Genomic DNA, 27,058 nt, shown 5'->3' with positions numbered 1-27,058 from the left:
GTGTGTGCACAAACACATTTTTAACATGTTAGTGATCATTCTACCTTTAGAAATCTGGTCAATTATTCATAAAAATCCTTTTGTTAAAAATCGTCCTGACAGGTGTTGTTAAGCAAATTGTTCTTTATTAAACAATTGTGATATCAGCTACATCACAAAAATATTTGTAATTGTGCCCCAAAGACCCAGATTAAACAAAGTGTTCTTCATCACAGTGTACATGAAAGCACAATAAAGCTGAGTATGCAATAATATGATTAATTTGATTTATTTAAAAATGTTGCACTTAAATAAAGAACATTTTGTTTATAATTAAAACCAAAGCAAATTTAAGCCAAAAAGCAAGGTCATAAAAAACAGTACTGACATTTGAAGAACAGTAACTGTACTAGGTAGCTTTATGGAGGTCTTACTTCAAGCTAGATTTTATCTTCTTGTTAAAGATAAGAAACCAATGGTGGAATGAGATGGGCATTATTATCCTGTGTACATGTTTGATTGCACGAATGATGTGACTCTGCAATCATGTACAATCAGAGAAATAAAAAGTTGTGCTACATTTGTGTACAATGAGTAGAAATACATTCTGCTGTCATGTATAACTAATTAGAACAAACAGTGAAAAAAAGATAAGAAACCGAAGGTTAAAAAAGTTAATTAAAAATTTCTGCAATTTGAACTTAGGTTTCTCTGACTTTGTAGCTCAAGTTTTTTCAACTATGTCTTGCTGTCTTTAAGGTAATCATGAAGCAAGCAAACATTACAATGGTTCTAGGTATTAAAATGAAACATTGTAGTGGTCATAAGGAATAGAAATGCTAAATGAAAAGGAGTCAGTCATTTAAATCTTCTAGGGAAAATGTCAATAACAGAATTAAACTGGCTATTTTGCAGCATATTTTATTTTATATTTTTCACCACCTTTTTTTTCAAATCAATGCCTTTAATGTATCATAACATCATTTCTCTGATGCTTGCTCTTAGGCTTATTATTTAATTAAATAAAATTGTATAAGTGAGACAATTCATCTCCGATCATCAATCATCAGAACTGAAGTCACAGAGCTATTGATGATCTCTGGTAAAGAAAATGATGCTGTTGTCAAAAGATGGGGCTAAGGGCTGGAGCTGTGGCTCAGTGGTAGAGCGCTTGCCTAGCATGTGTGAGGCATTGGGTTTGTTCTCAGCACTGCATATACATAAATAAAATAAAGATCCATTGACAACTGAAAAAGAAAAACAAAGATGGGGCTAATGCACTCATTTGAGTTAGAGTGATTCTTTCCCATTAGGTTCCTACAAGATCCAGGAAATAAAAGATATTGAGTGGGATAGTGAAAATACATGTTGAACTGGCAACTTAACAAGAAGGTGAACTTTACTTAAATGGCCTGTGATTCTACTGCCTCCTGGAATTGTACAGTAGTTAAAGAGATTAATTATAAATAATGATAAAAGTATAGTTGGTAACAGGATTATTACTTCAGAATTCCTGAAATAATTATGTCTTAATGAACTTAATGAATAGAACAAAGAATTTGACACACACTGCAAAATGAATAATTGAATAGTGGAACAGCTAATTTTGTGGGTATTCCTTCATGAAAATGAAATAAGTGGGTGAAACATTGAGAAACAGTGAAATGTCAGTCAAATGACCTAAAATGATGTCTGTCAAGATAAGAAAGTAAAACATAAAGAGGTTTCAGAAACCAAATAAGGTACTAAGCAGATTTTTTGCAGTGTGCATGGGGACACTGAATCTCAATTCTATTCAGGCAAATAAAAGTCATGGAAGACTTTTGCAATAAAAAGAGGGCATTTAGAAAGTTTCATTATTATAAGAAATGGCTCATTTAAAAAAGGTTCTGGCTAAATAATCCTGACAGATGAACTCGAATTCTCATATGCTAATCTCTTTACTCATGAATCCTGAATCTGGCCTGAGATGGCACTCCACTTCCTGTGAGAAAATGACTCCCCAAGCCATTTGCAATAATGAAACGTTAATATATCAGCATAGAAAAAATATAGAAGTCAGGTATATAACACACATACATTAAGTTTAGGAATAGGTGGTTGTTTTAGTCAGCTTTTCCACTGCTGCGACCAAAAGACCTGACAAGAACAATTTTAGAGGAGAAAACATTTATTTTGGGGCTCAAGGTTTCAGAGGTCTCAGTCTACATACATGGTCAACTTCATTCCTCTAGTCCTGAGATGAGGCAGAACATCATCATGGAAGGGTAGAGAGGAGGAAAGTAGGTCAGGACATGGAAACAGAAAGCATAGGAGAGACTTCACTCACCAGATACAAATATATGTCTCAAAGTCATGCCCCCAATGACCTATCTCTTCCAGCCACATCCTATTTGTCTTCAGTTACCACTCAGTTAATCTATCAGAGGATTAATTCACTAATTAGATTAAGGATCTCATAACTCAATAACTCACCTCTAAACCTTCTTGCATTGTCTCACACATGAGCCTTTGGGGGACACCCTACATTTAGACCATAATAGTTGTATAATCCTCATGATAACTTGTGTATGGTTTTTGTTTACTAAATTTGTAAATGTTCAATTTGACATTAGAGAATCCGTTGTGTTGGATAGATTGTTTTAAGTGTTTAAGAAATGAGATTGATGTTAAACTTGTGATTTTTTTCAATTTGAATTTTTAAGTTTTGTTTGATAAATATTAGAATTTTGATTTTAGGATAAATTGATTAAATGACATATATTTTGTACTTATAATTTTAAATGGATAACTGTAAGGAAAGAGAAGTTGTTGTAAGTAACATTTAAAATAACACTTTAATACTCTAGAAATTCAGCCTTTTGGGGGTTCTTAAGTGGTGGCCCAGAATTTAAGAGGTTGTTGTTTATTTGATTTAATAAATCATTCATCTTAAGTGTTTGAAATGCTTGAAGGATTACAATCTATTAAAATTCAGAACTGAAATTTAAAGTGTCAAAGAAATGAAATTAATTGGGTTTATTAAATTAATTAATAAGTTAAATTAATTGGAGAAAGTAATCAGTCAAATTCATAAATTAATTGAACACTTGTTCAAAGAAGGGAGAAATGCATATTTTTTATTTTAACAAAAATACTAGATTTATAGGAGAGTTTATTAGATGTGATTTTTGCTATACATCTTTGAGAATAATTACTTCAAATTATAATTTTAACAAATTAAATACAAATTAAAGTATCAGCAACTGTAAGCATTCCTTTTTTTTTGTATTTATGCACAAAGTTGTATTCTTAGATTTCAAAAAGTTATTCATTTTTGGTAGAGTTGGGTAGCCCTTTCAGCTAGAACTCTAGTCCCACACCAGGATCAATGTGTGTGTGTGTGTGTGTGTGTGTGTGTGTGTGTGTGTTTTGAAACAAATTTATTTTGGAATAACTTAGAATCAAGAGAAGTACCTCTCTCATCCTATCATTTTAGTAGGTACATGGTATCCAGATGACAATCCTGGTGATGCTATCTTGATTACTTAGGGTGTTTTTGCAGGTTTCTCCATTGTATATTTCCTATCTTTCCCTTTTAATATTTTCTCCTTTAATTAGAATAAAGGTGAGACCACATCCTGAAGCAGATGTTGGCAGCTGAATTCCACCTTCTGGAGGAGGGAGCTATCTCCTGATATTCTTTGGAATTCTACTGTAAAGAAGATCTGTCTCTTCTTTCCCAATTATTAATTAAAGCTCTCAAAAATTCTAGTCTCTCTACTTACTTGACATAATTTAACATCAATTTTAGATATGATAGTCTTTGAAGTTTAGATCACAAATATTGTTATCAAGAATCTCTGTTGAAATTATGATTTGCATTTCAGTGAACTAATAGACATATTTTAAAACAACATAGAAATACTTTATATTTTCCTTCTACAAACTTGTGAAAACACACTTATAACAAAGGTCATCTTATGATCCTCAAAAGGATTGTTATAATGATCTATAACAGATATGAAAGTTTTATAAAATCTGTAAAGTTGTAAATAATTTATGTTCTCTCAAATGTTCTTCCAACACTTATGTTTTAAGGTTAATTATAAATGCATATATTTTAAAAGTAGTAAATTTTATGTGTGTTAATACTGAGTATCATCTTGAATTGCTTTTGCTTCCTTCAGATGCTGCAAAGAGCATCAATGAAATGAAAATTTTGGATTACTGACTTGGATGCCAAAACTCTTTAAAAGAATCACCCTGAATAGGTAGTCTCAATGATAACATCATATTATGTAGATAAATATAAGGTACAAATCTGGGTGTACAAATACATAGTACAGAGATCTAGACTTCCGATTAAATCATAAGATCATTTTGTTATTGTTGTGTTTTGACAATTTGGTACCAGAACATTTTTATAGAGTATTTTTATGATATTTTAAGATATGTTCATTACTTCACTAAAATCTAAATTACATTTTCAACAGAGATGCCCTACAAGACCAGTGATTTAAATTCAAAGGCTACCATATCTAAGTCAATAATGTTACATCATTTGTTTCATTTTCTCTTGTCAGATAGCATGTTGGCAATTACTGAGCACAATATATTTCCAGTCATTAAATAATCAAATGGTAAATGTCAGATTGTCAAACATGGCTCACTTGAGCAAAACAGATGAAAATCAAATTTTCTATAGTCTGAATTATCAAGAGCACAATCTTTTTTCAAAGAACATTTCAACTGCCTAGCATTTTCCTTATAGTGTTTCTAATCTTGATATATGAGATTTTTTTAAAACTCCAAATCTTCTTAGTTTAAAAACATCCTAATTTGGAGTGTGAGTGGGGGGAGCTGTTCTCTAGGCTTACATTGATAAGATTAGATCTTTTGTATTTTAGAAATCTCAAAGTCTTTTTTGAACAACCTAAAATCTAAAAGTGAAAGAGTCTTTCATTATAATTGGGAAATGGCAGGTGGTAAGATGGAAAATCTGATTTTTTTTTTTGTAGTATAAATTTAGTCACGATTTTATGAATATACATCCTTCTGTTCTTTCTAAAATAATAGTAATCAAAGATGCCAACATTTCTTGAATGCTTATTTTGTACTAAGTACTGTGCTAAACGCTTTAAGCTCATTATCTTATTTAATCTTTACAAAAATCCTAAAGTATAAGTACTTTTATTCTTTCCATTTTATATAATGGATACTGAGTTTCAAGGAAGTTAGTAAGGGATAAGAAGGAAGAGACAGTGGAGCTGAAGCTTATAGACACTATTTAATATTATATTTTTAAATAATTTAATAATCAGATTTCCTGGTTTGAAAATTTAGAGATCACATGGAATTTGCTGATAATCTGGTAAGTCCATATTCCTTATTTCACAATGTTTTTTTCCTCATTCTTGCTACATTTCATACTTCTACTTTAATGCTTTATAAAATATGTACCCATATCACAGTATAACCTTCCCTTACACATTATGGTTTCAGTGGGAAACTGATTAAATTTGGTAAGTTATTTATTAAGGTTTACCTCAAAAGTTTACTTCTGAAAATTTTAAAACTAAAGGGAAATTGGAGGAATAGTAAAACAAAAACCCATATAAGCTTATCTGTTTTTGCTACATTTGCTTTCTATTTTTGACTCTGTCTCTCAGTCTTTCTGGCCCTCCATATGTGGTGGTCCTCTGCAATGTATGTACACACACACACACACACACACACACTTTGTATGTAGCTGAGCCATTTAAGACTTGTTGCAAATTTTAGTTTTGGGTACCAATGAAAAGATTGTAGAAATATTTTTTGATAGAGTTTATTCTTATGTATTGAGTAACCCAGTTAATTTACTTATAAAACAGCATTTGATCATACCAGGTTTCCAATACCCACTATTTATCTAAGGAAAATGTTTTTTTTTTCACTGTAACTTATATTTTGCACATTGTGTTGTATCTTTATTGTTATTTTTTGAAGAGTTGATTAATCTTGGTGAAAAGTGTATCTTCCTTTTTAAATCAATTTATTGAATTTCATCTATATGTAATGAATGCCACCTGTTTAAAGTATACAGTTTGATGCATTTTAATAGTAAAATGTATCTGAAAACCTTACCATAATCAAGATATGGAATTTTCTGTCACTTCCCAAAGTTTCTTCATACCCTTTTGCATTTCCTCACTTGTTCTTCATTCTAATTTTATTATTTTTTTCTTAGACTACTTATGGGTTTATCAGTTTCATTGATCTTCTTAAAAAATGAATTTCTATTGATTGCTTTCATTTTATTATATTCTTAATTTTGTTCATTTCTACCCTCATATATGTTATTTTCTTTCTTCAGTTAACTTTGGGCTTTGTTTCTTCTTGTTACTTTTGTTGTAAACTTTGTTGATTATTAGAGAATTTTTAAAATATAGATGTTTACCACTATAAATTGCTTTGTTTGTGTGTTGATTTTGCTTTATGTGCAAGTTTTGATATATTATATTTTCTATTTCATTGATCTCTGGATATTTCCTGATTTGCATTGTGAGTTTTTTCCGTTGGCCCATAGGGTTGTTCAAGTGTATGTTATTAAATTCCCACATCTTTGCAAATTTTCTAATTTTCCTTTTCTTTTCGATTTCTAGTTTCACTTAACTGTGGTCAGAAAAGATAATTAGCATAATTCTAGTCTTGTAAAATTTGTTAGGACTTGGGCTGAGAATTGAAATGTTTTTTCATGCAAGTATGAGTTTATTGGAATGAACTCAATTACTATGTATAACCATAAAGCTCTTAAAAAAAGAATTGGGCTTGGGATGTGGTTCAGTGGTAAGCAACTTGCTTAACATATGTGAGGCCCTGCACACCCTCCCCCCCAAAAAATTATTAAAACTTAAAACTTACTTTGTGACTTAATACATAACCTATTCTAGAGAATGTTCTGTGTGCCATTGAGAAGAATGTTTATTTTTCTGCCAATGGATAGAATGTTCTGTATATGTTTATTAGTTTTACTAGATCACAATATTCTTCAAGTCCCCTGTTTCTCTATTAATCATTTCTCTAGTTGTTCCATTCATTATTGAAAGTGGAGCACTGAAATTGAAGAGGCACCCCCTTTCTCCACAGAAAAGTCTTAATTGGGCTTCTCCATAAATCTTCACCATGACTGATTTTAGGACTGTCAGCAAAAGAGTCTCTGTAAAAGAGTTCAATGTAGATAAACTTCCTATTTTCGTGTCACCCTGTTTACTTGGCCACTGGCGGAGAAGATATCAGCACTCCAAGTGCTGGACACCCCCTTACCAGTTTTTCACAAACATATCCAGTATAGTAGTTTGTAGAAATGTGCAAACAAAGCCTCTGGTCTTGAGCTGGGCTTCATAGAGATGTCTACATTTTTAAAATAAGTTATCAATTGGGCTCCATGGTAACAGTTGGCAGGGGAGGAAAAAGAGGGGAGAAGAAGCTCTCCCCTTCTCAGGTGTTGTCCTTGAAGGGTTAACTTGCCCAAAACAATGAAAGAAAAAGCTGCTTTTATATGAACTTCTGCAGACTGTGAACTTCTGAGCCTCTCCCCTTACATGCTGGGTATAAAACTCTGAAACTACCTGAACTCGGGGTTCAGGGGATTAATTGATTACAGCAAAAGCTGTGCCCTCTGAACCTGGCTGCAGCCAAATAAAACTGTTTCCTGCTATCTTCGATGCCCTGCCTTGCTTGTCCCTACAACAACATCTCCTACTATTATTGTGCTATTTTCTATTTCTCCTTCCAATACAAGATATACTTCATATATTTGGGTGCTTCATATACTTGGGTGCTTCCATTCTGCTGGGAGCCATTAGCCAAGTAGGTATGACAATTTCCTTGCCAGTGTACCCCATGTTGCAGTGACATTGAATGAAGGTGACCTTGCTCAAGGACCAAGGCGGATTAGGGCGTTCCCAGTTTAGGTTCCAGGTTTAAGGTTTAAGATTATTCCTGCTGGGAATAGGGCGTATCCTGCTGCCTGAGTTCCCCTTGAGTTCTCACGGGATTTAGACAGTATTTTTTGGGAGATAGAAGCCCAGTGGAGGTGGATTTGGGCAGAGAACATGGATTTCCCCAGAACGTGATTGTAGACGGCTGGTGTGAGTTCGGGAATAAAGAGTTGCTGTTTGAATCTACAAGCTGTGTGGTGGCTCGTGATTGTGTGCCCAGCTGGGCAATCTACAATCTATAATATACAATCTACAATCACGTTCTGGGGAAATCCACGTTCTCTGCCCAAATCCATGTTCTCTGCCCAAATCCACGTTCTCTGCCCAACAAGGTCACCTACACCATTCGGCCTATAAGTTTTCTGTTGAAATACCTATTGATATTCATGTACATTCCCTTGTACTTGATGAAATGATTTATTTCTTTTATCTTTTGTTTCTCTGCTTTTTTACACCCTACCCCTAACCTTTTGACTGCTTTCATGATTCTCTTTTTGTCTGCTGACAGTTCAATTATAATGTGTCCAGGCATAGACTTTTGTGTTCCTCCTACAGAATGGCATCTATATGGAATCCATTAAGCATATTGAATCTACATTTCCATTTTCTTCTTCATATTTCAGATATTTTCATTTTTTTTAATGATCTCTATGCCCCTCTCTCTTTCTGTTCTGTTGGAATTTCTGTAATACCTATATTTTCCTGCTTGAGATGTCCCACAAATTCCTTAGGCTTCTTTAGTTTTCCTCATTCTTTTTTCTTTTTGATTCACTTGCTTGATGATATCAAATAATATGTCTTCTTGGTGGGGGGGCGTGTATCATGAATAGAACTCAGGGTCACTTAACCACTGAGCCACATCCCAGCCCTATTTTTTGTATTTTATTTCGAGATAGGGTCTCACTGAGTTGTTTTGTGCCTCGCTTTTTGCTGAGGCTGGCTTTGAATTCTTGATCCTACTGTCTCAGCCTCCAGAAGTTCTGGGATTACAGGCATGTGCCATTGCGCCTGGCTCAAATGATGTCTTTGATGAATTCATTCATTCTTCCCTCTCCTTGATCAATTCAGCTATTAAACATCTCCAGTGAATTTTTAAATTCAGTTACATTATTTTTCAGTTCCAGAATTTCCATTTTTAAAAATAGTTTCTATCTCTGCTGATATTCTCATTTTGTATATTTGTCATTTCTCTGATTTTGCTTAGTTTTAAAAATTTGTGTTCTCTTTTAGCTCATTGAGTTTTCCCTGTTTCAATATGGTTGTTTTGAGCTTGGTGCTTGCCTAGGGCATGACAACTTCTTAACTGGTTTCTAGAGTTCTCATTGACTTTTTGTATAATATATTGTTATTAAGTTAGTATTTTATCAGGGGAATGAATTCTGAGGCTTCCTGTTTCACCATCTTGCTGCCATCACTCTAATAGTTTGATTTATTTACACAAAAGCTGGAGCAATCTAAGAATGTTTCTTGAATATTTTTTGATAACTTGTCAGGAAAATTTTGACAAGGAATCTTATAAATCCTTACTTGGAATACAGATTTTGTTTAATTATTAAAATAATTATGCAAAACTCAAAGATGTGTTTCAGTTATGAACTAATGTACAAAACTTGTCACATAGAAGGTGCTCAGCAAAGATTCAATTCCTTTTCCTTTAAGTATAAAATGTTTCAATGTAAACATAGTTTCATTGCTTTTTATATATAGAATCACTGAAGACACTTAAAAATATCTTTACTATTCATTTACTTATGAAAGGTTAGAAGATGAAGAATTGAATTCACTTTTAGCACTGATTTTATCAAGTGCTATATGAATTAGAATATGAAATTTTCATTCTCACCTATGATGCTTAAATTATGTGTCAACCTCACTGGGCCACACCATGCCCAGATGTTTGGACAAACACTGTTCTACATGTTTCTGTGAGGTTACTTTTGGATGCAATTAACATTTAACTCATTAGACTGAGTAAATAATGATGGTCTTCCCTGATCTAGATTGGTTCACTCAATTAGTTAAAAGCCTGAATAGATCCAAAAGGCTGACGTCTTCCTTGGGGAAGAGAATTCCTTCTAACTGATTTCTTTTGAACTGAGACTTAAACTGAAATTCTGGCTCTTTCTGTGTCTCAATTCTGCTAGACTTTGAACAGTTTTCCTGGATTTGTAGTTTGCTGACTCACCCTGGAGGGTGACTTATCCTGGAGATCTTTGGACTTCTTAGTCGTTACAATGGCTTGAAATAGTACCTTATAATAAATTCTATCTATCTATCTATCTATCTATCTATCTATCTAACATCATCTATATATCTGTCTTATTGGTTCTATTTCTTTAGAGGCAATTTATTAAGGAATTCACCTATCATGTAGTATAAAAATATTTCTGATACTCAGACTAGGACTTAGATAAATTATCTAAAAGTTCTAGTCTCATAAAACCTCTAAAAGAATACTTGTGATAATAAGAGTAGGACTTATTGAAATTGCCCAGAAAATATTAGCATTTATTTAGGGTAAGTGATATTTTAGTATTTTAGACTATATGATTTCAGATGTCTGATCAGAATCCTTACAAGTAAGTTCACCTTGATATTCAGTGCAATAAAGCTAACTTCATGAAAAATAGTATAATTTAGAAGCATTTAATTGAATTCTTCACTACATAGAATAGAAAATACTGATTAAAAAATAGCATCTTTTTTCTTTTGCACATTTTATAGTCACAGGCTTAGTAGCAGAGTCTTTTTTCTAATTCTTTGGTAATATTTTAGAGCTTCATGTTATTTAGTTCTTAGCAAAATTATATAATTTATTTTTTTCTGAAACATTCAAAAATCTTAACTACTTAATAATAATTTAGATAAGTAAACTTTCACCTAAGAAAACAGAATATAATCAGAGATATCGAATGCCAATAAGGACAAAATAATTTTAAGAAAGCCTGTTACCAAGATTTGTATTGCACACCTCTATCTACCTAAGAATATTCTAGTTAGTCAGGTGTTTCTTTCTCTGAGAATTATCTTTAATAAGGTTCACTACTATGTGTAAAGGAAAATCACATGTCAAGCCAAATTTCAATAAGACAAAAATTATCTAATTAATTTGATTAGTTCTTTATAATATTTAATGAATTTTTAAAATGTTAATCTTAGTGAAACTCATTTCATTATTTAGGAAAAATTAAAAGACTAGAAAATATAAGGAAATCCAAAATATGTCAGAAATTGCCAAGCTAAAAGCACCATGGCAACAAAATCATCTACTAAAGAAAATGTCAGAAATTATTCATAATTTATTTGATGAATTAATATGGCTAATTAACATTGTAGGAGGGGAGAAAGAGCAAAACATTAGCAGTGATATAAGAAACAACAGGGAAGAAAAACACTTAATGAAACAGCTAATGGAACTTTTGAGGCCAACCAGATCACAAACCATAACTAAACAATCTATATTTACTTAGACCTGTGCCATTTGGGCAGTAAAATCACTGTTTAAATGCGAACCTTTATCTAATGATTTAGACATGAGAAAACAGAAGCCATGAAATCAAATCCAAATGTGAAGTTTTTGGATGGAACTGGAGGAATTAATGTTGAGAGAAATAAATCAAACACAGAAAGATGAGAAAACATTTATCTCATATGTGGAAACTAAAAGAATAATAAAAAAAGGACCCAAAAGTAGAAGAGAAACTATTAGGGACTGAGAAGTCATGGAGGAAGAGAGCAGAGAAAGGAGGGTGAGAAAAGATAGAAGGCAGAATAGACATGAACAGTGCACAATACATACTTGTATGGAAGTGCCACATCAAAATCCATTAATAGAAGTGACAGTGATAGAAATCAAGTTAATTATTAGCTTTAGGGAAGTGGGTTTACAGTGATTGGAATGTGACATATGTTATTGTGGTACTGATAACATCCTATTTCCTGATCTGGGTGCTGTCTACCAAGATCTGTTTATTTTGAGAACAAATATTCAAATGATATACTTTTGATTTGTGAATATTTCATTATATATGTAGAACTTCAATGAAAATATTTTCCTAAAAAACATCTAGCAGCAGGAGAAATTCATCAGGTATTGAGAGATAGATTTACTATGATGCAAAATAGAGTGTTAAAGCGGTGATGTAAGGTAAGAAGGAAACATCGTTCTAATGAAATTTTAACATGTTGAAGCAAGTAAATAAGGTCATTGACAAATTTAAAAATGATTATCAAGGATTCTGGTTGGCTAAATAGCTCAGGCCAAACTTATGTAGATAACAACTGTATTTAATTTCCAGAGACAAAAATGAAAACATACCTGAAAGCACTAGAATGTTCAAAAGCAGATACTGGAAAGAAACTGACACTCAGTAGAAGCAATTACACTAGGTGAATTTCCCATATGTCGTGGCTCATCAACTGAACTGACAGGTAGGGCAGCTATAATCTCAATAGCAAATGCACAATTTTACTAGCTTGAAGAAAGTGAGCACAGAGTTTGGGTCAACTATACTTAGAGGATAAAGTCAAGTGAGATCATAGAAGTGGGAGAACCTGTGAGCAGGAGTGCTGAATTCTATACATAAACCCTGACCAATTCTTTGATTGGTCTGAACAATATGTGTGGGGAAAACTCCTTTAAGTCTATCTGATGCTAAAAAGAGCTAACTGAGATTTGGGCTGCCTACATTGCAAGGAAGGTAGTTTGCACTTTAAGCTGTCCTTGTAGGCTGAATAATGACCTTCCAAAGATGTCAATGTTCCAATTATTAGAATCTTTGAATATGTTAAATTATGTGCCAAAGGAGAATTGAGGAAAGAGATTCAATTAGGGTTACTAATCATCAGACCATGAAAAAGAATTTTTGTTTTTTCTTGGATCATAAGGGTGTCGAACCCAAACCTAATCATAAAGCTCCTTCAATGTGTCAGAGGGAGGCAGTAAAGTAGGTTTCAGGGTAGTGCAATTTGAGAAAGACTAGAACATCTATTGGCTGGCTTTGAAGGTTGAAGTGGGCATGAGTCAAAGAGAATGAGTGTAGCTTCTAGAAGATGGAAATGCAAAACAATGAATTCTCTCTTAGAGGCCTCCAGAAAGGACTGTGACCTTGCTTTTAGCCCAGGGAAAACCATTTCATACTTCTGATGATCAAAATTCAAAGGCAAATTAGCATTGCTTTAATTTACAAAATTTGCAGTACTTTATTATAAAAGTCATGGAAAACTAATATGTACCCTACTTTCATTACACACGTGTGTGTGTGTGTGTGTGTGTGTGTGTGTGTAATATAGGAGAAATAAGTGACCCTACGTGGCTATATAGTTTTGAAATTTCATGTGCAATAGTACAATGTTAACTGTGACTAGAATGTTTAAGTTGAGAATGTAGTCCCTAGAGCACTCACCTAAAGTAATTCAAGGAAATACATAAAAACAATAAATAGAGGTTAATATCGACAAAAGCTTAGAAACACCCACATTCATTTATGTATAAGACCTTTGGAAAGCACTCTGCTATCTAAATTTTCAAAGTGCAATGAAAATAAGCTATTTATTTATTTTTCCTAAAATTTAGGAACTATATGGCATTAAACTTAAGCAAGGAAAATTCAAATCTAATATAATAAAGACTATAAGGCATGTTAAATAGTGCCAGTCTATACAAGGGCAGATTATTATTAGTTTTTATATGGGAATATAGTTCTTCTAAAGCCACAGAATAAATGTGACAATCATTTTGAAAGTTTCTTTTTCTTCATCCTTTCTTGTGGGGCTCCATTTCATAATTTAATTGTTTGTTTCCCTAAAAATTGATTTTATATTATAATAAAAGAAGAGTGTCTGATTCTTAATAAAACCAGTCAATCCACTATCAATATTTTTTTGTGTGTGTGAACAAAAGCCAAAATTTCATACTTACTTAGGTACAATGTGTTCTGAATTGATAATAGTATTTGTATGTAAGTCACTTTGGACTTCTGAAGTTATTTATTCACATTCTCACTGAGTCTAAATTTTTCTGAGCACAAAAACTTAAAATATTTTAATTATTATGCCATTTTCTTATGCAAGCAAACACACGTTGATCTGCTATTAAGATAAACTCAACATCCTTTCTGATTCTAAGTCTGAACCTTAGTAAAACTGAAAATGTGGTTATCTCCCTCTGTTTATTATATGACTCGTGATGAGAGGGGTAATTTTTTTGTTAGAGTCTGTAAACAAGTCTGGATGGCGCCTGGCATTTTGCCAGAGGGAGTGGTTTGTGAAGTAACACCAGTGAGCCATTAAGTGTGGAGATTCCTTATTGGTTGACTGCTGTATCGAGTTTATGTTAATTAGATAAGCTATGTGGAATGTATAAATACCTCTGTTGTCCTACAATTAACGGCTCCTACTCCTGCTGTATCAATGTACACAAGTTGTTCGTCACCCCCCAGTTATTTTGCCCAGCCAGCCGGGCTGCGGCAATTTTTAATATAAAATTCAATCTATAGGTTCCTTTTTTTAAAAAACAACCAAGAATGACTTTAAATCTAGGAAGTAATAACAGTCCATGTAGGACAAAAAAAAAGAAGGCAAATGTCAAAGAAGGATGCATGTCTGATTACAGATATGGTCTGGTGTCAGAGTCCAACAAAGGAAGGACAGGAAAAGAATTCCTAACTCAACAACATGTTCTCCAAAGACTACAATCCAGTATAGTTATATCTCAATTAAATAAAAATAGGAAGGAGTCTACAGGAAGCAGGTCAAGCAGTTCCTAGCCTGGAGAAGCCACCAGGATTGCCACAAGGCTCAGTAAGTACTGTTCTGTTCAATCAGCAGGGCCTCCCTGAGCAGCCACATTGGCCCAGTGCTGCATTGCCTCCTCCAAGACCTTGATGGTCTTTCTCAACCCTATCTTCTGGGGGAGCAGCAGGCATTTTATGCTACGTGGGAGCCTATGTCTTCATCACTTATGATGACTATGAACACTTCTTTGAAGATACGTACATTCTCATACCTGCTGTAGTGATCACAGAGGTAGGAGCCCTGCTTTTCATCATGTGCTAATTGCCTTCTGTGCCACAATCTGGAAAATCTCTGTGGACTTACCACTGTTGTCTCATCCTGCTCTTGTTTTTTGTCATGGAAGTTATTGTAATGATTTTCAAATATGCTTACAAAGCAGAGGTGGAAAATGAGGTTGATGCAGAAAGTTTATAAGACCTACAATGAAATCAAACCCTGATGCTGCTAGCATGGCTATTGATTATGTACAGAAACAGCTGTGCTATTGTGGAATTCGTAACTACTCAGACTGAGAGAATACAGGTTGGTTCAAACAAACCCAAAACTAGACTATCCCTGTTAATTGCTCCAGAGAGTCTGCTATTAGATGCAATGGCAGCCTGGCCAATCCCTCTCACCTTTATCCTGAGGGGTGTGAGGCTCTAGTTGTGAAGAAGCTACAAGAAATCCTGATGCATGTTATCTGGGCAGTGCGGGCCTTTATAGCTGTGCAGATGCTGGGCATGCAGGGTGCATGCATCATGTTGTGCAGAGGGAGTAGAGAGCTTGCTTATAAGCTCCTCATTACTGGCAGAACTTATGCATAGTAGATATCTCAAGCTTGAGCTTGTTAGTCTTGTTTTGATTTGGAAGGTGAAATGAGCAGGTCTGCTGCAGTTGGCCTCTTGAGTTCATCTAGTTAAAGACACATACACTGGTGCTGGATGGAACAGCTTGGCTTTTCATGTACCTACCCATTTACCTATACACCTCTGACTTTATTTCAGCTGACGATCCATGCCCCTTAATGCTTAAGTTCAGTGGTAAATATTTTAATTTCAGAACTACTTGCAAGATGCATAGTGCCATAGAATTAAATGAGGACATATGCCGCTTTTGTTGCCTCCAAATAGTGATGGGACTGATGTCATAGTATCACCAGGTCCTTTCAGTCTTTAATGTGGAGAATTCTTGGCCAAAGGTTTTGGTGGAAAGGAGGAGGAAGCCAGCTGTCTGGTTTTAGCTGACACCAGATGGTGCCCCTCATCAGTGTCCTTTTGAAGACCACTGTAGTTTGATAAGACTGAAACTATAAAAAATGGCTAAAATAGATTTTAGAATCATACAAAGTGTATCTTTGTTCATCTTCAAAATCAGAGTCTGATCTTTGAAACTAGTGGTTTGTAATCAAAGCTGGCTTTATAAGAGGAGATTAATGTAGTCACTACTGTTTTAAACAATTAGTGTGTCTTTTATGATTGAGCCTATTCATCATAAATCTTAAACTCATTAGAGATAATGTACCCACACAGACCAGCAAAATAATATGTAGATGTAATCTCAATTGTACATAGAAAAATCTAATTCAATAAACTCGGTATAATCCTTAAAACAACAACAACGAAAACTACAACCTAGTACTTTGAGTTGCATTTGGCATACATACATTTATGTAATTTAGAAGAACTTTTGTATGTATCAATTGGAATGGTAAATTAAAACATGGTTATTGTTTTCAATCTAGACAAGAGCTTATTTTAAAACTGCCTGAATTCCATTTGAAATTATCCATTCTCCCCTATAAAGTATGTATGACAAAGTATTATTAATGTAAAATAATAAATTCAAAATAATATGTTACACATTTCTCAGTAAAGTTCTATGTCTATGTAGGTGCAGTTTGAAAAATTTTAAGTTGTCTTCAATGTGTATATTTCCCCTAAGTGGTTACTTTGGAAAGACTGCTTCCTTAAGAGTCAAACTTTTAGTGAAAATTCAATATTTATATTCTTCTCTTATTATTGTTGTTTTCTTTTACTTAGAATCTCTTGACTTTCTAATGAGTTATGAAGATAGGCTAAATCATAAATATTCATGATTTTGGTCTCTGGGTGAAAATACACAGAAAGTACAATTGTTTGTTTTTTTTTTCCTCAGCTTTATCAAGGACCAGACTTGGCATCTGAATGAGGATTGAGTTCATCTAAATCAAAGACCAGTGTTAGTTTGCTTTTATGAAGACATGGACTAGGCCAGATGAATTACGTAAAGCATAGTAGTGTGTGCCTGTGGACATGCAGGGAGAGGCAAGCAGAGCCACAGTGCGGATAGTAAGTGTGCTCTGCCCAGGAAATCCTGTGCTTCTTGCCACACTGGATGTTGCATCTTCAGCACCTTTTTAAACTCATTGAGCATTGCTGAATCACAAGCAGTATGCCAAGCTGCTCCAAGGACATAAAGGTGATATAAATTAATTTCCTGAGATGGTTATGATTTTGTTAATGTGCTTTTATTCTGTTTGTAAAAAAAAAATGATTTGGTAAATATTAATTGCCTTATCAAGGGCAAAACATCTGGATTAATCAAAGATAAAATTATATAAGCCATCCTAAGTAGCTTCTAAACCATGAGAATTATGCATAGTAGTATTAAGAAATTTGTTACAAGGGAATTTTAAAACCAGGGTGCATTTAAACACATTGTAAGGCAACTATGTCAACTGTATATACTAATTACCTAACTCAGAAATTAGATTCATGTTGCTATCTGTAATATAATCATGATATTGCTTTAGGCAGGAACTTACCCTTGAGGGGTAAATATAAAAGCAGTAGATGATACAGTTCCTTATCTGCAGAATATGAGAAAAAGAATGTTTGCCTCTTTTAATTTGTAGCCCCAGTGATTCCTTAGAATTTTAGCTACAAAATCCAATCAATGTCATATGGCTGTAAGGATGACATTTCCTTGTGGCTCTATTAGTACCGCAATCCTGTTGTTGTCTGTGAATCGACATACTGTATACTAAGAAACCACATGGTCTGCTTGGCCTTTCTCCAGAAACCTGAGTCAGGACAATGTAGTAGTATGCAATACTCTTTCAGAATGAATGACTTGAGACTCGTATGCCACAGTGATAAGCTGCAATAATACATTCTTGTGCTGAAGTTTTTTAAACTCAATGAAGGGAATGCACTGTTGGAGAGGAAAATTAATAATTCATACTATGTATTATAATCACGTGCCTCAGGTCTGTGATTTTTGTAGCCTAGGTTTGCAAAGGATCTAGAAGCAGTTTAATATTATGCCTAGTTTTAGTAAAAGAAAAGATTAAGGAAAACGTTCAAAAGCTAATCATTATTAAAAACCACAAAATATCCAAATTTCTCAGATTAAAATTATTCTTAAAAATAAATGCAGGTGCTTGTGATAACTAAACTACATTAAAAAATGTTTCATTATATTTTTGTTCCAAAATATAGTTATTGATATTTAAGAAAGTTGCTGAGGCTGGCCTTGAACTTTCAATCATCCTGTCTCAAGATCCTGACTCACTGGAATTACAGGTGTGTGCCACTGGGTCTGAAATCCATTTTTCTTTCTTTGCTATTATTAATTTTTTACTGTAAAAATTAGAATATTGAAGAAATTTAGTTGGCTAATAATAATAATTTTGACATCATTTTTATTTATTTAGGAGATTATTACTCACACTTAAAAATGCCCAGATCCTAATTTATTAGTGTAAATATATCCTAATATATTAGTGTAAATATATTACTGGCAAAAGGGAATTTGGAGAAGCCATTAAGCCTTTGAAATGGGAAGATTATCTTGGATTATCCAAATAGGCCTAATCTAATAAAATGAGTCCTTAAAAGTAGGGAACTTTCTTGTCTGGGTAAGAATGATGAGATAAAAATAAGAGTAAAAGTGTGAGAAGGAGTCAGTCTTCTGTTTGAAAATGAAGGAAGAAGTACATAAACCAGGGAACGGGGTTGGCCTTTGGATGTTGGAAAAGGTAAGGGAATACAGCAGGCCCTGGAGACTTCCTGTGGAAAACAGCCCTGCCAACACCTATGTCTCAGCTTAACGACACCTGTATTGAACTTCTATTCTACAGAATTGTAAAATAATAACTTTGGAAGTTTAGGCTAAGTTTGTAGTAACTAAAATCCTAAAACTTTCTTCTTCCCATATACAAAGTCTGGGAAGAAAATAAACTGATATCATTTACAAAACTGTATTACCTCAACCCTACACTTTACACTGATCTTTTATAATGACCTATGAGATATGGATTGATATTCCCAATTTAAAGGTGAAAAGACACATGTTAATAATTTGTCTGACTTTCATCACTTCTTCATTCTCTCTATAAAATACTAATGTGTCCTAAGCTTATAGAACGAAGTATCATTTATGTCACAGAAGTATGAGGTTGACCTCAGCACAGCAACCCTGTCTTCCTAGGGCAACTTCCACTGCCTTTCCTGTCTGTCTGTGTCTCTGGGAGTGCTGGTGCAAGTCTCCATGATGCATTCTCACGGAAGGGACCTATGCCTATGTTGCTCTGACTCACAGTTCAGAACTCTGACCTGGATGTATGGGATGGCCATCTTCAATAAAGAAAGCCTGTCAAAGTCATGGATGTATGGAATTTATACAGGCATGGGAATCTGGCTGATTTCTTTCCATCCTGTGTGAGAGATTCAGTCACTCTACATGACCATCTGCAGAAACTCATGAGGAAAATAAATACATGTAACTTCTCTCTGTTGGCCTGTCCTATATTCCACTAAAGTTCCAAATCCTCGGAGCCAAATGTGAATACAAATAATTGTTTTCTAGTTTAGAATATTAATTGGTTCTTAGATCCCAGAACCCAGAATCCAGGATGACATCAGGCACATGGGAATGAGCTGTGACTTAGGTCTCCCCTCCCTGCCTCCGCAGAGGCCAGGGCACCTCATGAGGCCAACATCTTAGGTACACAGCTTGGTAACAGTAGAGATCAAAGATGATTGACATGACAGACTAAGAACACATAATTGGGGACATGAAATAGGCCTAATTTGAGGCCACTATTGTGTTTATAGCAGTGAGCAGTGTCAGAATACATGGCAATTGATACATGGCCCTCTTTCTCCAGGCCATTTGTCATGTGAACAGCTGACAGCCACTTCCACAATGTTTCAGTTACAGGTGTCCCCTCCAATAATTGGGAGTAAAAATGACACTCATCAGGTAATCTGCAGGAGGGAGCCTGGTTTCTTATCATGGAATAGATCAACATTTTAAAATATTTTAAAAATATTATTAATGTATAATATGTGAGATTTTGTATTGTTACACAGTGACAAAAAGAACAGAACTGACCTAATTCCTTCAGTCATTGCCACTATATTTTGCTGGAAAAGAAAGTCATTGAACACATAATGAAAAGACAAGAAAAGGAAATAAAAATATATGTATTCTGAAGGAAGAAATAAAACTCTTTGTTTATAAATGACATTTGTGATTGTAGAAAATCTGAAAGAATGAACAGAAAAACATCTGAAAGACTACAGAAACTAATAAGCAATTATAACAAAATCATAGGAAACAATATCAACATACAAAAATGAATTACTTTCCTATATACCAGCAATGAACAAGTTACATTTGAAATTTAAAATACAATGCCATTTACATTAGCACTCAGAAATTAAATATTTTGGTACAAATCTAAATAATATGGATAAGATGTAGATAAAGTAAAATATAAAACTCTGATCAAGAAAATTAAAGAAAATTAAATGAGGGAGAGATACACTGTGTTTGTGGGTAGGAAGATTCTCTATTTTTAATATATGAATGCATCCCAAATTGATCTAAAAATGCAGCCCAATTATAATCAAAATCCCATAAATTTATTTTATGGAGATTCACAAACTGACTCTAAAGTTTATGTGGAAAGACGACAGAATTTTGAATGGGAAGAGCAAAGTTGAAGGACTGATACTACCTGAATTCAAGACGTACTGTAAAATTACAGCAATAAAGATAGTGTGGTGAAGAACAGACAAGTAGATTAATGGAACAAAATAAGAAAACAAAACAAAACAAAACAAAACATGGAACTAGTTAGTCTTCTGATCACTGATAAAGGAGCAAATGAAATACAATTGAGCAAATACGGTCTTCAACAAATGGTGCTGATAAATCTGCATGTTAAAAAAATCAATCCACATATCAACCTTATACATACACTTCACAAAATCAAACTCAAAACAGACAACATAATTATACTTAAAATTCAGAACTAGAAAATTTATATACAATAATGTGGGAGAAAACCTTCATTATTTGGAATATGGCAAATGTCTATTTTTAGATACAACACTAAGATCCTTGTCCATGAAAGAAAGAATTGATAAGCTAGATGGACTTCATTAAAATTAAAGTCTTCTGCTACACAAATGACAGTATAAAGAGAATGAGACTGGGAAAAAATATTTGTGAAGACACAACTGCAGAAGACAGATAATAGTTAAAATTTTGCTATGAAAAATGGGAACATGATATCCATTGTGCAGTGCAATGTTCCAAGAGATGCTCATTTCAGAAGAAAGGTTTTGAGTTCTATGGGACACGTTGGATTTGAGATTTCTTTGAGACATGCAACCATGGACCCTGAGTTGCCATTTACTCTTGTGGATCTGGAACTCCAGAGACAGGCCTGGGTTTAAGAAACACATTTGGGAATCACTGGCAAATAAAGAAGAGTAGTCTGGGGAGAAAGAAAGGTGCCTGTGCTAGAACCTTGAGGAACCCATTCCAACAATAAGCAGCTGGGGATGAGGAACTAACCAAGGTTCAGAGCCACTGAGAGTCAAAGTTCATAACAAAGTATGTATTACTCTAAAATCCAAAATTCAAGGTGTCTTACTCTATTAAAGCACACTTTTGGTAGATTTTAAAAAATTCTAATGGAAACAATGGACATTTGAAAGATATAAAGTACCTTTTTAAAAACTAATTATTTTTAATTTTTCTATTTTGATCTGTTTATTAAGGAAAAATATCTCTAAGCACATTCTATCTTTTGGAAGGTATTTGGCATGTATCATAAATCTGTTTGAATGGCTTTAGATAGGGACATTAATTCTAAAAACCCGGATTACATATTTGTTATTCATCTGATTCATCATAGTCAGCATTTAGAACACAAATTATCATGATTCAGTAATCTGTATTCACTATTCACAATAATGAGACAATTTTGTCTAGACGTTTCTTTCTTTATTGGAAAACATTTTAAGTTGGTACATCATACATATATTTGCCAAATTATATTTCTAAAAATCCAGAGATAATTTTCTTCTGCTTTTCATTGTGTTCTTCAAGAAACAATAGAGTACATGATGAATAAGTTTCTTGGTTTCAAAAAATACTCCTAGGTAGAGCAACATCACAAAGAAAGACATAAAATGCAAATGAGCATGGAGAAATAAAGGGGTAACTAAGGCTGTTCTTCCACTAGAGTACTGTCAGAATCAGCAGAGCATAGACAAATAATTTTTTACTAATAATACCTGAGGTCTGTGTTCTGAGGGCTTCATAGAGTAAAAACTTAACATGGGGTCATACAGATTGCATATAAATTTTATAAAAGCAGTTTTTGTGCCTTTTTACCATTCTTTTTTATTTTTAAAATTCATTTATTTATTTTTTATTTATAAATTCTTAGAAGTATAGTCTCAGGATGCACTATTTTGTTCTATATTATGTTTGTATGAACGAACACATTTGCCTAGGCACATATTTAAGAGAAAACTGTCTAGTTGCATACTATAATTTTTTTAAAAAATTATCTTTTTAGTTTAATAATTATGTGTTAGCAATTGATTTGAGGTTTATCTTTTTCAGTAATGTTGGAAGAAATCCTTTGCAGAAAGCAGTTTTGTGTATGCCATCAAGAACAGGTATAGATGTCAAATCTATGCATGCAAGTCAATTAAATACAGGTAGTCCCTTGGACATTTTATACTTTTAAATCATGTTTAAATATGTTTACTTATTCATTCCTAATTTTAAATGACAGACTTTATTATTTTAGAGAGGTTGAAGATTTTTAGCAAAATTGAGCATAAGGTATAGAAATTCCCTCCATTCTGTCTCCCATACATATTACAATGTTATTTTATTCCAAATAATAGAATGAATGAATAAAAGGTTTCTAGAAATGTAGTAGCCTAATATACCCCAATTTTCTTCTAGACTCAATATAAAAATAAATTAATTATCTTTTGTGAGTGTGCCATTTAGACTGGATGGAAGATTTAGAGAAAAATTCACTAGAGGGCTTGTACTCTACTTTTTGGAGAAAGGGTCCAGGTGAATATCTGAAAAAAAAATTACAAAGTAATTCTAGGAAGAGCTAGGTCCTAGAATTACTGATCCTGCAACATCAGGAAAGGTAGAGAATTGATATTTATAGTAAGAATTCATTAGATCTCCATGTTTTTTTCCCAAAGGGACGAGAAGTAACTAAATACCTGAGCTAAATTCTTTTTGTCCCTAAGGTTTGAAGAGCACAAGTGAACAGGGGATCAGAGTACTATTGCCCACAAGGGAGACAACAAAGCATCGTCCATCATTGATTATCTGAGATTCCATACTGAAGGAATTCCAGCAGATGAAGTGGAAGCCCACAGAATACATAAAGAAAAAGTAGCAACATGTCTAAGGAGGGGAACAGCAAAAATGATAGAGAGAGGGAGAGAAAGAGAACAGATGTCCTAATGAAATAGGGCTGTTTAAGGAGACATAGAACACCTAACCTCAGAATATATGCAGGATCTTCCATAATAAAAAGCACAAACACCCTTTCAGAAGAAGAAAAGGATCTGCTGTTAATCAACAATCCTACTCTCCACTAGACTATAATCCATCAACAGCTCATCCTTGTACCACCAGGTGGGTAAGCAATGAATTACAAGGAATAACATCAAGACATTTACTTTAAGTAAAAAATATATAGTGTAAACATGTTCCTACAAGTCATCTGTTTTGATAATTAAAGGGGAAAAAAGTGTACATTTTTGGTAAATAAACCAGATGGAGAATTTAAGTTCATTTTCCTGTTACTTTGATATTTTATTTGTTCACAGAGTCGTGAAAAGTAGGGGGAAGCTATCCTATTTTGGTATGTTCACACATGCTTATTTCTGAGAAAAAAATGTCATGGCAGAATCAGGACTTAAATAATAATTGCCCAACAAATTTTTATTAAAAAAGCAAGAACTATTTGATTCTAAATATCATATATTAGGAATGAGGGTATGCAACAGGGAAGAGCGAACCCACCCAAAGTAATTAAAGCTTCAAATAAAAATCCATTCTGGCCTAAGATGCTTACCTGCAGTCTTAACAAACCATAGCTTCTCTCTTAAAAATGTCATTTTGGGTCCTTCATGATCCAGTCTTTTGAATTCCATACAATCTTCTTCCTACTTTATACCACTAAGTTAAAAAATAATGTGAAATGCACCCCAAAGAAAGAATCTACAATGTTAACTTTACTTTCTTTGAAACCATTGTTAACATGTTTACTATAAAATTCTAGTTGCAAAGTACTTTTAAAAATAGTTTTTAATCAGGATAAAAATTAACTCATAAGAATCAATCTCCCTGACTCCTACCTCTAAATTATCCATTCTAATTTACTTTTTTTTAACCTTGAAACTCCTAAAACAAACAATTGTTTAAGAACAGCCTCATTAACATTTATACACAATGGAGTATTACTCTGCATTAAAAAATGACAAAATCATAGAATTTGCAGGGAAATGGATGGCATTAGAGCAGATTATGCTAAGTGAAGCTAGCCAATCCCTGAAAAACAAATGCCAAATGTCTTCTTTGATATAAGGAGAGTAACTAAGAACAGAGTAGGGAGGAAGAGCATGAGAAGAAGATTAACATTAAACAGGGATGAGAGGTGGGAGGGAAAGGGAGAGAAAAGGGAAATTGCATGGAAATGGAAGGAGACCCTCAGGGTTATACAAAATTACAAACAAGAGGAAATGAGGGGAAAGGGAAAAAAAAACAAGGGGGAGAAATGAATTACAGTAGATGGGGTAGAGAGAGAAGAGGGGAGGGGAGGGGAGGGGAGGGGGGATAGTAGAGGATAGGAAAGGCAGCAGAATACAACAGACACTAGTATGGCAATATGTAAATCAGTGGATATGTAACTGATGTGATTCTGTAATCTGTATACGGGGTAAAAATGGGAGTTCATAACCCATTTGAATCAAAGTGTGAAATATGATATGTCAAGAACTATGTAATGTTTTGAACAACCAACAAAAATTAAAAAAAAAAATAAAGCCCTGTTGGGCGGCCTTTTAAAATCTGAAAAAAAAAAAAAAAGAACAGCCTCATTAAAATGAAAATTATTAAGAGAGGATTTGCCTTAGCAAATAGCCTATATGAAAAACAGATCATATTATTGTGGTATTGGAGGGAGAAAAGAGAGCAATAAAATAGAATAAAAATTTACAAATTATTTGCAGAATTATGCACACAGTATCAATTTGGTGAAGAAAATGTGGTTTAATTAATAAATATGTGGGTATTAGGATGGAGCTACATTGAATCTCTACTTCACATAATAAATTCCAGATGTTTCAAGTAATAACACTTTTAGAAGTAAACCTTGGAGGCTACAGATTAAAAAAGCCTTAGATAGAGAAATCTTTTTAAACGAGCAGAAATGCACAAATTAGGGGAACTCTTGGTATAAATTTTGCAATGAGGATGGTAGATTACAGGCTAAAATCTCATAAAAATGATTAGCAAATTGACAAGATAAAGACAAAAGACAACAGAAAGCTACACTGGAAAATTATGGATAATAACTTCACACTAGAATAAATTCAAAGGCGAATAATCATAAAATATGATAAAACTCATTCATCAGGGGAATACACATGAAAGTAGTAACAAAATGCCATTTCATATCTATCAGACTGGCAGTAATCCTTATTTATAGAAGGACTGTTAGGAAAATATATTCTGATTATTGATCATAAAACTGTACATTCTTATAGCTTTTGTTAAAGGAAGAATAATCTGTTACTATTTTAACATATATTCTTAGATTTGCTAATGTCATGTTTGTAAATATATCCCATCACAAATCAGGAATCAATTCACTGGGATAAATACTAAGGGATGTTGACTACATAAACATAAAAAGAATGTTACAGAGGAATTGTTAGGATACTTTTGGTCTATCAACAACTTGGAATATCAGGTTCTCATTAAAAAGGCTGAATTAGCATAGCTGACTTTAAGTGTACCAGAAAGTTGTATTAAGCAATAAAAGTAACATACAAATCAGGGCACATAAGTATTACATTTTCAAAAAGCTAATAAACCCCTTCACATCTGTGGATAATTATATCAGCAAATTTTAGTGGAATCTTCTCTGAGCTTGGGAGTGAAATGAATGGCAAGTTATGGGACTGAATTAGAGGAAGTTTAAAAATGACAACAATGAAACAAAACCTACACGACTAGCTTCCATTTCAGTAAAATTATATGTGTGTAAATGATGCATGCATAAACATATTGAATAATAATTATTAGATCATTTTGCTTGTCAGAGATCATCATATACTGTTAAATGATGAAAGATCATTGCAGAGAAATGATCATAATGGAATTTGTTTTGGTTAAAAAAGAAGCTAGAAATATTTAGATGTGTATAGTCTTGTATCAACTATAAGAAAAATTCAGAAAGATTCACCCATAATTTTTTTTTTTTACTGAAGTGGGATGAGAACAAAGGTGGGATGTTGGAAGGAAGGTTGAAAGGGTTGATTTTACCTTTGAACATACCATTTTGTTAAGCAATTATGAAGCAATCAAATAAAAACAAATTTTAGAAAGAGTTTTTCGGATTTATGTGTATGTATGTATATGTTTGTGTATACATATGTGTATGTATATGGATTCATATAACTTACCAAAATTAAACCATGAAAAAAAAAAAGAAAAACTAAACATTTCAAAAAAAAAGTAATGGGATTGAAGCAGTGAAAGGTTTCCAAGAAAAACCAGGACCAGATGACTTCACTGCTAAGTTTTGTATTAAAATTTTAGAGAGGATCCATTGCCAATTCTTCTAAAACTACCCTAGGATATTACAAGGTAGAAAATGCTGACAAAATCATTCTATGTGGCCAGTGTTACCATGATACCCCAAACAGGTAAGTACACAACAAAAAATGAAAACCATAGACCAATATACCTGATGAACAGAGATGCAAAAAAGAATTAACAAAATGTAA

General features: G+C 33.4%; 1 protein-coding gene and 1 pseudogene across 1 annotated transcript in view; one reads left to right on the top strand and one right to left on the bottom strand.

Annotated features, from left to right (window-relative positions):
* Positions 1–15,544, top strand: part of LOC124083756 (tetraspanin-3-like) — a 42,379-nt pseudogene extending 26,835 nt beyond the window's left edge.
* Htr1f (5-hydroxytryptamine receptor 1F) overlaps positions 1–27,058 on the bottom strand; it is a 145,391-nt gene that overhangs the window by 68,234 nt on the left and 50,099 nt on the right. The gene's annotated exons all lie outside the window — the stretch shown is intronic.

The sequence above is a fragment of the Marmota monax genome, unplaced genomic scaffold (assembly GCF_021218885.2).
Source record: "Marmota monax isolate L192 unplaced genomic scaffold, Marmota_monax_Labrador192_F-V1.1 WCK01_AAM20220418_F8-fsc00016, whole genome shotgun sequence".
In the NCBI taxonomy this organism is placed as follows: Eukaryota; Metazoa; Chordata; class Mammalia; order Rodentia; family Sciuridae; genus Marmota; species Marmota monax.
The sequence above is the reverse complement of the archived record's forward strand: the minus strand, read 5'-3'. Positions and strand labels throughout refer to the sequence as shown.